This window comes from Dermacentor andersoni, chromosome 5 (genome assembly GCF_023375885.2).
Source record: "Dermacentor andersoni chromosome 5, qqDerAnde1_hic_scaffold, whole genome shotgun sequence".
Lineage (NCBI taxonomy): Eukaryota > Metazoa > Arthropoda > Arachnida > Ixodida > Ixodidae > Dermacentor > Dermacentor andersoni.
In genome coordinates, this window is record NC_092818.1 from 200,256,292 (window position 1) to 200,269,146 (window position 12,855).

Sequence of the window (12,855 nt, forward strand, 5' to 3'; positions counted from 1 at the left end):
TATCCGGCCGGTTACGTTAACCTTCTTTATATAGTACATAAACTAATTCCAGATATTATTTTACTTCAAGATACGTGGCTTTCGTCACATCAAAGATTTACTGTTAATAATTTTCGAGCACTTTGTTTGGACCCCCAGGTAAAGGCGGTGGGCTGCTAGCATTAGTATCATCAAAAATCTATAAACAAGTGACCGCCACTCTTGAACATGTGTTCAGACAGCGAAATTTTAGGATTAGATACTTTACTGCCTGGTTGCGCTGCGTTTACAGTGGTTATAGCGCGTACTTGCCGAACGGAGTCAACTGCATTGATCACATTGACTCGCTGTCCCGAAATTGTTCAATTGCAATGCTCCTGGCAGATGGTTTCAATTCTCATCACACTTCTTGGGGAATCAAAACGGATGTTTGTGGAAAGAGGTTGTGGGATTGGCTGCGTGATAACGATTTTCAATATCACTATTCAGGTCGAATTACTTTTCAACGTGGGCAATTCTCATCTGCATTACACCTGACTTTCTCTTGTACTACGATGTCTATTTCATCTTGCGACACCTCTGACAACGGAACAAGTAGCGATCACTTGCTCATTAAATTTGAAATTATGTTTCCACATCAGGCTACTATTGTACGGACAAAAACGGCTGATTAGTTATCAGATTAAAAATCAGCTACAAATTCAGGGTTATCATCGTTGATCTCAATCGTCATGAACAATGGAGGGCCGACTCAGCAGTCATCATCATGATCCTGATCATCCTCAGATTATTTTATGTCCAATGCGGGACGAACGCCTTTCCCTGCGATCTCCAATTACCACTCTCCTGCACCAATCGATTCAAACTAGCGCCCTCGAATTTCCTCATTTCAACCAACCACCTAGCCTTCTGTCGTCCTCGACTGCGTTTCCCTTCTCTTGGCACCCAGTCTGTAACCCTAATGGCCCACCGGTTATCTAACCTACGCATTACATGACTTGCCCAGCTCCATTTTCTTTTCTCTTAGTGTCAATTAGAATATCGGCTATACCCTTTCGTTCTCTGATCTAAACCGCTATATTCCTGTTTCCTAACGTTATGTCTAGCATTCTTCGTTACATCGCTCTTTGCGCGGTCCTTGTTCTCTAGCTTCTTCATCAGTCTCCAACTTTCTGCCCCATATGTCAGCACTGGTAAAATGCACTGATTCTACACGTTCCTTTTAAATGATGATGGTAAGCTTCCAGTCAGGAGCTGACAATGGCTGCCGTATGCGATCCAACCCATTTTTATTCTTCTATGAATTCCTTTCTCATAATCAGGGTTCCCTGTGATTAATTGACCTAGGTAAATGTACTCGTTCAGGGACTCTAGAGGCTGACTGGCGATCCTGAATTCTTGTTCTCTTGCCCGGCTACTCATCATTGTCTTTGTCTTCTGCATATTATTCTTCAATGCCACTCTTACGCTCTCTATGTTAAGGTCATCTATCATTTGTTGCAACTCGTCTGCAGTGTTGCTGAATAGACCAATGTCATCGGCAAATCGAAGGTGGCTGAGATACTCGCCGTCGATCCTTACTCCTAGGCCTTCCCAGTTTAATAGCTTGAATACTGCTTCCAAGCATGCCGTGAATAGCATTGGAGAGATTGTGTATCCTTGTCTGGCCCCTTCCTTTATAGGTATCTTACTACTTTTGATGTGGAGAATTAAGGTAGCTGTGGAATCTCCGTAGATATTTTCTATGATATTTACGTAAGTGATTTGCACTCCTTGATTACGTAATGCCTCTATGACTGCTGGTATCTCTACTGAATCAAATGCATTTTCGTAATCTATGAAAGCCATACATAGTGGTTGATTGTACTCTGCGGATTTCTTCATTACCTGATTGATGACATGGATGTGATTCATTGTAGAGTATCCCTTCCTGAAACCAGCCTGTTCCCCTGGTTGACTAAAGTCCAGCGTTGCCCTTATTCTATTAGAAATTATCTTGGTGAATATTTTATATAATACTGGGAGTAAGCTAGTGGGCCTATAACTTTTCAATTCTTTAACATCTCCCTTTTTGTTGATTAGTATAATTTTTGCATTCTTCTAGTTCTCTGGGATCCTTGAAGTCGATAAATAGTTCGTACAAAGGGCCGCCAGTTTCTCAAGCATTATGTCTCCACCATCTTTGATTAAATCGGCTGTTATTGCATCATCTCCGGTCGCTATTCCCCATTTCATGTCTTGCAAGGCGCTTCCAACCTCATCGCAAGTTATAGAAGGAGTCTCTGCAACCTGTTCGTTTCTTATTCGAATGAAGGTATCGTGGCTCCTCTGGGTTCTGTACTGGTGAGCGTAGAATTCGTCCACCGCTTTCACTATACCTTCGAAATTGCTGATGATATTACCCTTCTTATCTTTCAGTGCATACATCTTGGTTTGTCTTACGTCAAGTTTCCTTGTCACTGATTTCAGGCTGCGTCCATTTTTTGCAACTTCCTCAGTCTTTCTCACGTTATAATTTCGCATATCGTTTATTTTCTCCTTGTTGATTAGTTGTGATAGTTACGCGAATTCTATCTTATCTCTTGAGTCGGACACTTTCATCCTTTGTCATTCCTTTATTTGGTCCTTTGTTACTTGGGAGAGTTTGCCTACTGGTGGCGTTGGTGCCTTGCCTCCCAGTTCAGTTTCTGCCTCTGAAGCCAGCCTAGTTACGGCTTGACTAATTACCTCTACGTCACCTTCATCTCTCTTTTCTAAGGCTGCATATTTGTTTTCAAGTAGCAGTCAGAATTGTTCTGCTTTTACCCTTACTGCGTCTTGGTTGGCCTGTTTCTTCCTGAACAACTTTACTGTTTTTCTCTTCAAATTGAGGTGAATCTTAGACGTCACTAACCTATGGTTACTACACTTTACTGTACCTGACACTTCAACATCCTTCCCTATTCTGGTATAGGCAGAAAGTATGAAATCTATGTTATTTCTTGTTTTTTTATTTATCTTTATTTACACATACTGCAGCCCCTTTATAGGGCTATTGCAGGAGTGGGTTAGACAAAAAGAAGTCATACAAAAAACAAGTAAACAATAACATTTAAAAATTCACGAGAAATAAGGCAGATGACAAAAATGAAACTAAAAATAACTAAAAATAACAGCAACGCTGAGAGTAAGTACAAAAACGAGAATGAGTCAATACACTGTAACAACAACAAAATACATAAAATCAGGTGTGGTTAACTTTTAACAGGAAATCGTTTAATGGCAGTGACCTAGTTGTTCCGGGAATTAAGTTCCAGAATTCACTAGTACGTGGGAAAAAGCTGTATTCAAATGTATTACATCGAGAAAAGTAAGGCTTAATATTAAGGCTATGGGAACTCCTACTTGACCGAGGAATATCTGAAGGAATATATATGGGGTTTGAGACACGATAAGAAAAATTGACGATGCCATGCAGAAACTTCAATGACTCAATGTGACGGCGTACGGATAAAGGGGATAGGTTCAGAGAAGATAAGGCATGAGAGGGTGAAAAATGGTGGTCATAACGACGATATATGAGCCTAATAGATTTTCGTTGTATGCTCTCAATGGAGTTAATGTCGCACTGCTTATGAGGGTTCCAGACAGGAGAAGCATAATCTAGGATTGGGCGAATTAAAGTTTTATACATTAGTAACTTAGTTTCTTTTGGAGAATTCTTGAAATTGCGCCTCAGATACCCGAGCTTACTGATTGCTTTAGTGCAAATGAAATTAATGTGTTTTGACCAGGGCATGTTAGAAGTAAATATGACGCCAGGATACTTGTATTCCGAGACCCTGTGCAAGGATAAGTCGTTGAAAGTGTAATTGATCAATGAAGGAGAAGCACTATTAGAAAATGACATTATCACAGTTTTAGTAAAATTTATTTTCATTTGCCAAGTGTTGCACCAGGTACAGAAGCTGTCAAATGAGGACTTTAGTTCGATTATCCTCTGGTGTGTTAATCATGCGATATAAAACGCAGTCGTCCGCATAAAGGCGTATGTGTGAAGTGACGTTTCGAGGTAAGTCATTAATGTATTGTAGAAATAGTAAAGGACCAAGAACCGACCATTGGGGTACAGCAGATGACACGTCAACAGAAGAAGAATTAGTTGAATTATAACATACGAATTGTGACCGATGAGAAAGGAAACTGGCAATCCAGCTAACCAAGTGAGAATTTTTCAAGATCATGTTAAGCTTTATTAAGAGATTAGAATGCAGTACAGTATCGAAAGCCTTAGAAAAATATATAAATATAGTGTCGACCTGGGTGCCGATATCAAGAGCGGCGAGAATGTCGTGTGAGAATTCAACTAGTTGTGTTATGGTGCTGAAACCTTTATATCACTGCAAAAGTGATATATATAATATATATTGTAACGTAGATTGAAGACGAGTCTTACAAAATATACGCTTCTCTTTAATGGCGGGCCAGAAGAAGAGCGTGAAGCGTACGCGCTTCGTCGTTTTCCATGGCGCCGACCGTTGCGCGCGCCGTCCCGCGGTGCGGGAGCCCCACAGCATTGTGTCAAGTGCCCCCCATGAGAAAAGCGACCGTCTCGGTCGCGTGAAAAAGTTCTTTCAGCGACGACAACAAATGGAGCTCCTCAGGTGCATCTCGGCGTTCAGGTACGCGCATAGTAGGGTTTCATGCGCACTACATGAACAACTTCAACGCGAGGACGACGACGCGGCGAACCGGGGTCAGAACTGCAGGGGATGACTTCGTAGGTCACGTCACTGAGGCGGCGTGTAACCTTGTAGGGACCAAAATACCGGCGGAGCAACTTTTCCGAGAGTCCACGGCGACGGACGGGCGTCCAGACCCACACGAAGGCGCCGGTGTTGTAATGGACGTCGCGTCGACCCTGATTGTACCGAAGGGTTTCGGCATACTGTTGGCTCTGGATACGATGCCGAGCAAGCTGGCGGGATTCTTCAGCTCTTTGTGCGAACTCTTCTACGTGTTCGCTGGTCGGGCTATTATCAGCCAGAGGTAGCATGGTGTCAAGTGTGGACGTGACGTGACGGCCGTATACAAGCTCGAACGGCGTATACTGCGTAGTCTCCTGTACAGCAGTGTTATACGCGAAGGTCACGTAGCGTAAAATCTCGTCCCACGTCTTGTGATCTACGTCGATATACATGGAGAGCATATCAGCCAGCGTTCTGTTCAGACGTTCCGTTAATCCATTGGTCTGAGGGTGATACGCAGTGCTCTTGCGGTGAGAGCAATGCGTCAGCTGGAGAACGTCCTGCATAAGTTCGGCTGTAAATGCTGTACCGCGGTCGGTGATGACAACAGACGGTTCACCATGTCGTAGGACGATGTGGCGTACAAAGAACTTGGCCATTTCATACGAGTTTGCTTGCGGAATAGCTTCGGTTTCGCCGTACCGCGTTAAGCGGTCGGTAGCGGCGACTATACATTTGTTGCGCGAAGAGGTCACTGGGAATGGCCCAAGTAGATCCATTTCTATTTGTTGGAACGGTGCTTGAGGAGGGTCCACAGGGTGGAGAAAGCCAGCCGGTTTAACTTGTGGTTTCTTACGGTGCTGACGATCGCGGCAGGTCTTCACGTACCGTTTCACAGAAGAATAAAGCCGGGGCCAGTAATACTTCTGTCGTATCCTTGCTAATGTTTTAGCGAATCCCAGGTGTCCCGTGCATGGCTCATCATGGCAGGCTTGCAAAATGTCTTGGCGCAGCATCGACGGCACGACAAGGAGGTACGTATTGGGACCGCTTCCGTAATTTTTCCTGAAAAGGACGTTGTTGTGCAAGCGGTACGATGATAAGCCGCGCACGAGCGAGCGGGGTAAAACACCTTCAACAACTTGAAGGTGCTCGATCAGTGGCAGCAGCTCAGGGTCAGCGCGCTGGTGCTCAGCCATCTTTATGGAGTCAATAACGCCGACAAATGGCAAGTCATGGTCAGGGTCCGATGACGTCGTAGGGAGTGGTGCACGTGACAAACAGCCAGCGTCGCTGTGCTTTCTCCCAGATCGGTAGACAACTGTTATGTCGTACTCTTGTAAGCGCAGGCTCCAACGGGCTAGTCTGCCTGAAGGATCCTTGAGCTTGGCAAGCCAGCACAGGGCGTGGTGATCGCTGACAGCCTTAAAGAGTCTACCGTACAAGTAGGGTTGGAATTTACCTTTTGCCCACACAACCGCTAAGCATTCTTTTTCAGTGGTTGAGTAGTTCTTCTCAGCCTTGGTGAGACTGCGGCTTGCATAAGCAATGGGGCGTTCCGCACCAGCTTGCCACTGCACAAGAACTGCGCCGAGACCCGTATTACTGGCGTCAGTATGAATTTCAGTGTCAGCGTCTTCGTCGAAATGAGCAAGTATCGGGGCCGCCTGCAAACGCTGGCGCAATTCATTGAACGACTGCTGCTGCTCGTCCGCCCAAATGAAAGGCACATCGTCGCGCGTAAGCCGTGTCAGAGGCCCAGCAATTCTCGAGAATCCCTCGACACAGCGCATATAATATGCGCAAAAACCAAGGAAGCGTTGGACAGCCTTCTTGTCTGTGGGTGGCGAAAACTCAGCGACGGCAGCTAACTTGCCTGGGTCTGGTCGGACGCCTTGAGGACCAACGACATGGCCAAGAAATTTGAGCTCTTGGAACCCGAAGTAGCACTTTTCAGGCTTGATGGTGAGGCCGGCAGTACGGATCGCAGAGAGGACACTCTCGAGTCGTGCAAGATGTTCGTCAAACGTGCTCGAGAACACGACGACATTGTCCAAGTATACGAGGCAGGCTTGCCATTTGAGTTCAGCAAGCACGGTATCCATCATCCGCTGAAAGGTGGCAGGTGCGGAACAGAGACCGAAGGGGAGAACTCTGAACTCATAAAGCCCGTTAGGTGTCACAAACGCAGTTTTTTCACGATCCTGTTCATCAACTTCGATTCGCCAATACCCTGATTTAAGGTCCAACGAAGAAAAAAACTTGCCATGTTGTAGACAATCTAATGCGTCGTCGATGCGGAGCAATGAATAAACTTCGCGCTTGGTGACACTGTTCAATTTCCTGTAATCTACACTGAACCGTAGTGTGTTATCTTTCTTTCTGAGTAACACTACAGGGGAGGCCCATGGGCTGGTGGACGGCTGGATCACGTCGTCTTGGAGCGTCTCTTTCACCTGATGCTTGATCGCTTCCCGTTCCACTGGAGACACTCTGCAAGGATTCTGACGAACAGGACGTGCAGACTCATCCGTAATAATGCGGTGCTTTGTGATGGACGTGCGCCGTACTTTGGACGATATTGAAAAACAGTCCGCAACTTAATTCACGAGACTCAGATGGTTTTTCTGGTGGTCTGGCAGAGCAGCGTTAACGTGAATCCGTTCTTTTAGGCTGGTTAACTCAGATTGCTGAGGCGATGCGATTTCCAATGTGGCAATGTCAGTGACATCAATGATTTCGCGAAGAAATTCGATTGTCGTTCCTCGCGGTACATGCCGATACTCGTTGCTAAAGTTTGTTAGCAAAACGACTGAACATTTGTTTCGCACCTGAAGAAGCCCTCTGGCTATGCAAATGTGGCGCTCAAGAAGTAGGGGGATGTTGGCCTCAGCAATTCCTTCGGCGTCGTCTTCCATGTCGCATCGGACAAGACTAAGCACGCTGCTCTTGGGTGGCAACGTGACATGATCGTCAGCTACGCGAAACGCGATGTCACTGTCATTGTCATTACTGATCGCTATGGCTTGCGTAGTAGCCAAGCTAACTCTGAACTCTTGCAGGTCGATGATGGCACCGTTAGCCTGAAGGAAATCCAAGCCGAGTATAAGGTCCTTTGAACATTCAGGAAGAATGACGAAGTCGCCGATGTACGTGAAGCCCCGAATGCTGACTCGTGCCGTGCACCGGCCCATTGGAGTTATGAGGTGCCCTCCTGCAGTACGAATTTGAGTTCCGGTCCATTGCGTCGAAACTTTGTTCAGTGTGCGCGCGAGATTCTGGCTCATAACAGACGTGTCCGCACCTGTGTCGATTAGCGCCGTGACTTCGTGGTCATCTATGCTAACTGGTACGTCGCAAGATACTGACACCAAACTACACTGCTTTCTCTGCGTCTCAATTAGGTCATTTCGCGGTCGTCGTAATGGAGGATCTTCAGCGTTCGCAACGTCAATGACCTAAGCTCCGCAGGTCGCTGGACTTAGTTTTCCCGGGAGGCAGGGCTGGCTCAGCGACACCTTGTTGCGCTCGGCGTGAAGACAGGGCTGGAAGACCTGTACCGGGCAGGTGACGGTGACCGGGGGTCACGGAATCGTGGGCCAAACGAGCTCCTGGCTTCCGCGAGGTAGGCTTCAATCTCGAGGGGGCGTTCACCATTGCGTGGGCAAGGCGCATTCAGTGAAAATCCATGGAGCCCAGCTCGGCGGTAAGGACAGGCCCTGTAGAGGTGATCGGCTTCACCGCAATGAAAACACAAGGGTCTCCGGTCTGCAGTGCGACATACGTCGCTCTTGCGGGGTGGTCGTGCTTCAGCCATGAATGGCGTGCGGCGAGTCCTGAAGCCGGCAGTTGCTTGTTCAACGGCGCGCACACCATGAAAGTCCGGGACACCGCGCGCATCGTGAAAAGTCGAAGACAACGAACTTCGCGCAGCTTCTGCATACGACATGCGAGGCCGTGGCTGCCGTACCTCGGGCTGTGGTGCCTCGCTTCACTCCGGGGCTTGTACTGCCTGCCTGATTTCTTCCCGGACGACCTCAGCCAGAGTGAGTCGCGGTACCGATACCGGAGCCACCTGAAGCTTTTGGAGCTCCTCTTGGACAACAAGCCTAATGAGCTCCCGCAAGGCGTCGGTATTGTCCACGGGTATAGCGAGAGGCTCACGCGATAGGGACGACACGTCGCGGTTGTACTGCCTTGTTCGTTGCTGCAGTGCCTTTTCCATTGATATGGCTTCCGCGAGAAAGTCTGCGACGGTATTTGGTGGGTTGCGTATTAGGCCACCGAATAACTCTTGCTTGACACCACGCATCAGGTTCCTGACCTTCTTTTCTTCCGGCATGGATGGATCCGCGCGTCGGAAAAGTCGGCACCTATCTTCGACCAACATTGCGACGCTTTCTTTCGGCCGCTGTACTCTCGCCTGAATTGCAGATTCAGCTCGCTCCTTGCGATCGAGGCTGGCGTATGTGCTGATTAGCTGGCGTCGGAATTCGTCCCATGTCGATAAGGCCGCCTCACGGTTCTCAAACCATGTCCGTGCGTAGTCCTCGAGGGCAAAGTAGGCGTTGCGTAGCTTGCGCTCTGGAGTCCAGCCGTTGAATTCTGCGACACGCTCAAAGTGATCGAGCCAGTCTTCAACATCCTCGAAAGTGTCCCCATGGAAGGATGTGGGGATTCGCGGCTGGTTAAGGACGACCTCGGTCGGTGCGGTTGTGGAAGAAGACGGAACTGATGTACTCATCTTTCCGACTCGATTGGGTAGAGGCTCGTGCTCAGGTGGCAGTCCCTGAAGTCGACGGCTTGTCCGTACGTGAACAGGAGTCAGCTCGACCGGACTTCGTACTGGGCTTGTAGACGGCGTTCGATCTGGGCGTGGTAGCATGTACCCAGCACCTCCACCAGAAAAATTTAACGTAGATTGAAGACGAGTCTTACAAAAGATACGCTTCTCTCTAATGGCGGGCCAGCAGAAGAAGAGCGTGATGATGATGATGATGATGATGATGATGGCCTCATGTTATGGCTCATACCCACGCTGGGGGATTGGCCAAGAATTGCGTGCTGAAACGTTCACCTAATCTTTTGAAGTGCTACTTATTCGATGAGAAAAAATATAACGAAAGAGAGATACAAAAAAAAAAACGTACAAGAACAAACAAAATACAAGACAAAAGTTAAAAAGTTATTCGTTTTGTTGACTGAATGTAACTGCAAACGGCATCAAATACGTCCCTGTGGCTGACCCCTATAACTGACGCACCGAAAGATAGTATGATTTCTGGTGATAATATTAACCCTAATTTTGCGAACGGAAGTTCTAGGTGTCTTTTTCTTAACAATTTGTATCGTCGACATACCAAAAAATAATGATCTAGTGATTCTGTTTCTTGGCAGTATGGGCACAGAGGCGATAGCGTCAGACCAGTCCTGTGTAAATATAGGTTTAATGGAGGGACACGGCAGCGTAATCTCGTGATCGCTACTTCTGATTGTCTTGATGGACACCACTGGATCTTCCACGGAAATCTGAGGTGCTGATATTCTGTCCATGTCGTTATTGATTCACTGACATCTCTATGAATTGAATATTTTCTATATCTGATTGGTGTTATGTGAGCCACCAAAGGAAGAACAGGCATTATAGGTCCACTCAGGGATGCTCGCGCTAATGCGTCTGCCATTTCATTTGAATGTAAGCCACAATGTCCAGGTACCCATAATAGTTTTAGAGAATTCAACTGTGGAGGAACTAATGTTAGAAACGTCTTTAGTGGTGGCGAATTGGGTGAAGCCGTAAGCGAAGTACAGACCGAAAGGGAATCTGTTATAATAACTGCACTTATTGAGTTCGACGGGAGTTTCCGAAGCGCTAAAAGAATTGCTAAAAGCTCGGCTTCAAAAACAGGTGTGAAGTGTGGCAGTCTCAAGGAGAATGACCAGCCAAGCGGAAGCGAGAAGATGCCTACGCCCGCCTTTTCGTTGCTCACTGAAGCGTCTGTAGCTATTATGTTATTTGTTTGCACGTGCGCTAGGTAATCTTGCAACAGGTTATTTAAAAAAGTGGCAGATTGATACTTAGAGTTGGGGGGGAATATGTCATCAAAATCTATCTTAATATTCTGATGTGATTCGGTTGACGGAATTACCTCTCGAATGTTCACATTCAGGCTATCTAATTCTTTTTGAACAAATATGATCTGTGGAGTGTGAAATCGAGGCCAATGAGCAAGGAAGAAGGAATTTGGATCATCAATGAATGCGTATTCAGATCGTCTAAGCTGCAAGCTGTAAAATTTCAGAAAGGCTTGAACTGTTAAGATGCGAAATCTGCAGGGCAATGTTGGAAGGCGCGCTTCTTGGTAGATAACATTAATAGCCACAAACCTGGGGAGTCCCAGACATAGGCGTAGAGCCCCACGCTCCAAAAGAACCAGAGGCTTTATTTTATAAGCAGGGCCGCCTGAGAACAAGACACACCCAAATTCCAATATGGGACGCATATACATTTTATAAATCATCAACAGTGAATCCCTACGCAGTCCTTATTTTCGGTTACTCATTCTGCGCAGAATACCTAAAGCACGTTGTGCCTTACCCGCTACACTCTCCATGTGGGGACTCCAGTTGAGTTTTCCATTATATGTGATTCCCAAATATTTTAGAGACTCAACCTGTGGAATGGGTTCGTGTTTATAAGTAATAGAAATTGAAACCGGATCCATGACCGAGAACACTAAAATGGCACTTTTGCTTACATTTAATGACATACAAATTGTCTGAAGCCATACTTCTAGCATGCTCATGTAGCTTTGTAATTTTTGGTATAATGTGTTAATATCAGTGTCGGCAGCAAAGAATGCAATGTGATCTGCATACACGTAAACGTGCACGTCCTGACAAGTGGGGATAGAGCTCATTAATATATTAAACAATATTGGGGATAGGACAGATCCTTGGGGAACTCCGCGAGTTTGTCTGAATTTAGACGAAGAACATCCGTCCTTAAAGCAATAAAATTCTCTTGATCGCAAAAATTCTGCCACCCATGCGGTTGTATAATAGGGAAAATTACGACGCTGCAGAATATCTAGCAGAATTGAATGTTCGACGCTGTCATAAGCTTTAGCTATATCTAATTTCATCAAAGCAGAATATTCTCTCCTTTTCCGGGCAAGTTGGATGCGGCTCTCTAAATCAGCATGGGCACACCATATTGAGCAATTAGCTCTAAAGCCAATTTGATTTGGACTTAATATTAAATTATCCGTCATCCAGATAGTAATGCGGCAGTGTAATACCCTCTCTATGAGTTTGACCATATTAGAAGTAAGAGAAATAGGTCTGGTGTTTTCTATGTTATAACCTTGTCCTTGTTTTTTAGGTATCGGGATTACTTTAGCTACTTTCCAATCGTAAGGTATCCAGGCTTTCTGTAAGGAATAGTTTATAACGTTTAGAAGGTCTCCAGGAGATAGATCAAATAAAATTTTTATCATGTGAACGGTAGTTCCATCAGGACCAGGGGCTGACAATGGTAAGGTTCGAATCACTTGAGATAATTCTGGCAATGAAACTTCAGTGTACACTACGGATGGGGCTAATTTTTGCAAATTATACGACATCGATGACGTGAATCTACTCTCCAAGCCTTTAGCAAGGAGTTCGAGAGATTTTCTCATTTCATCGGGAGACAGATTGACATAATCAATATTAGCTGGCGATGGCAGAATTTTCCGAGATCTCATATACCTAAACAGCGGTTTTTTGTTTTTAGATTTAGAAAGGAAATCATAGTGTTTCCTATCATAATCCTCTTTAGCTTTAGCAACTGTACGTTTAAAGACAGCAGCATAAAACTTGTAATCAGACCAATTTTTGGGGCACTGGTTGTAGAGGAGCTGCTTCCAAGCTGCCTGTCGGCGTCGGTGGTCTCGCGTGCAGTCTGCATTCCACCAAGGGTTATAAGATGTTTGCTTTGCAGATGTAACACTGAATTCAGCCTTTTTGTATGTTCTTTTAATTACCGCACAAAGTTTCATAGCCTTGGTGTCTTCCTGCTCTTCGGAATGAGAAGCCAAATGTACCTTAAGATCGGATTTAAATTTATTATAATCTACAAATACGCGTACCTGGGAGCACGATGGCA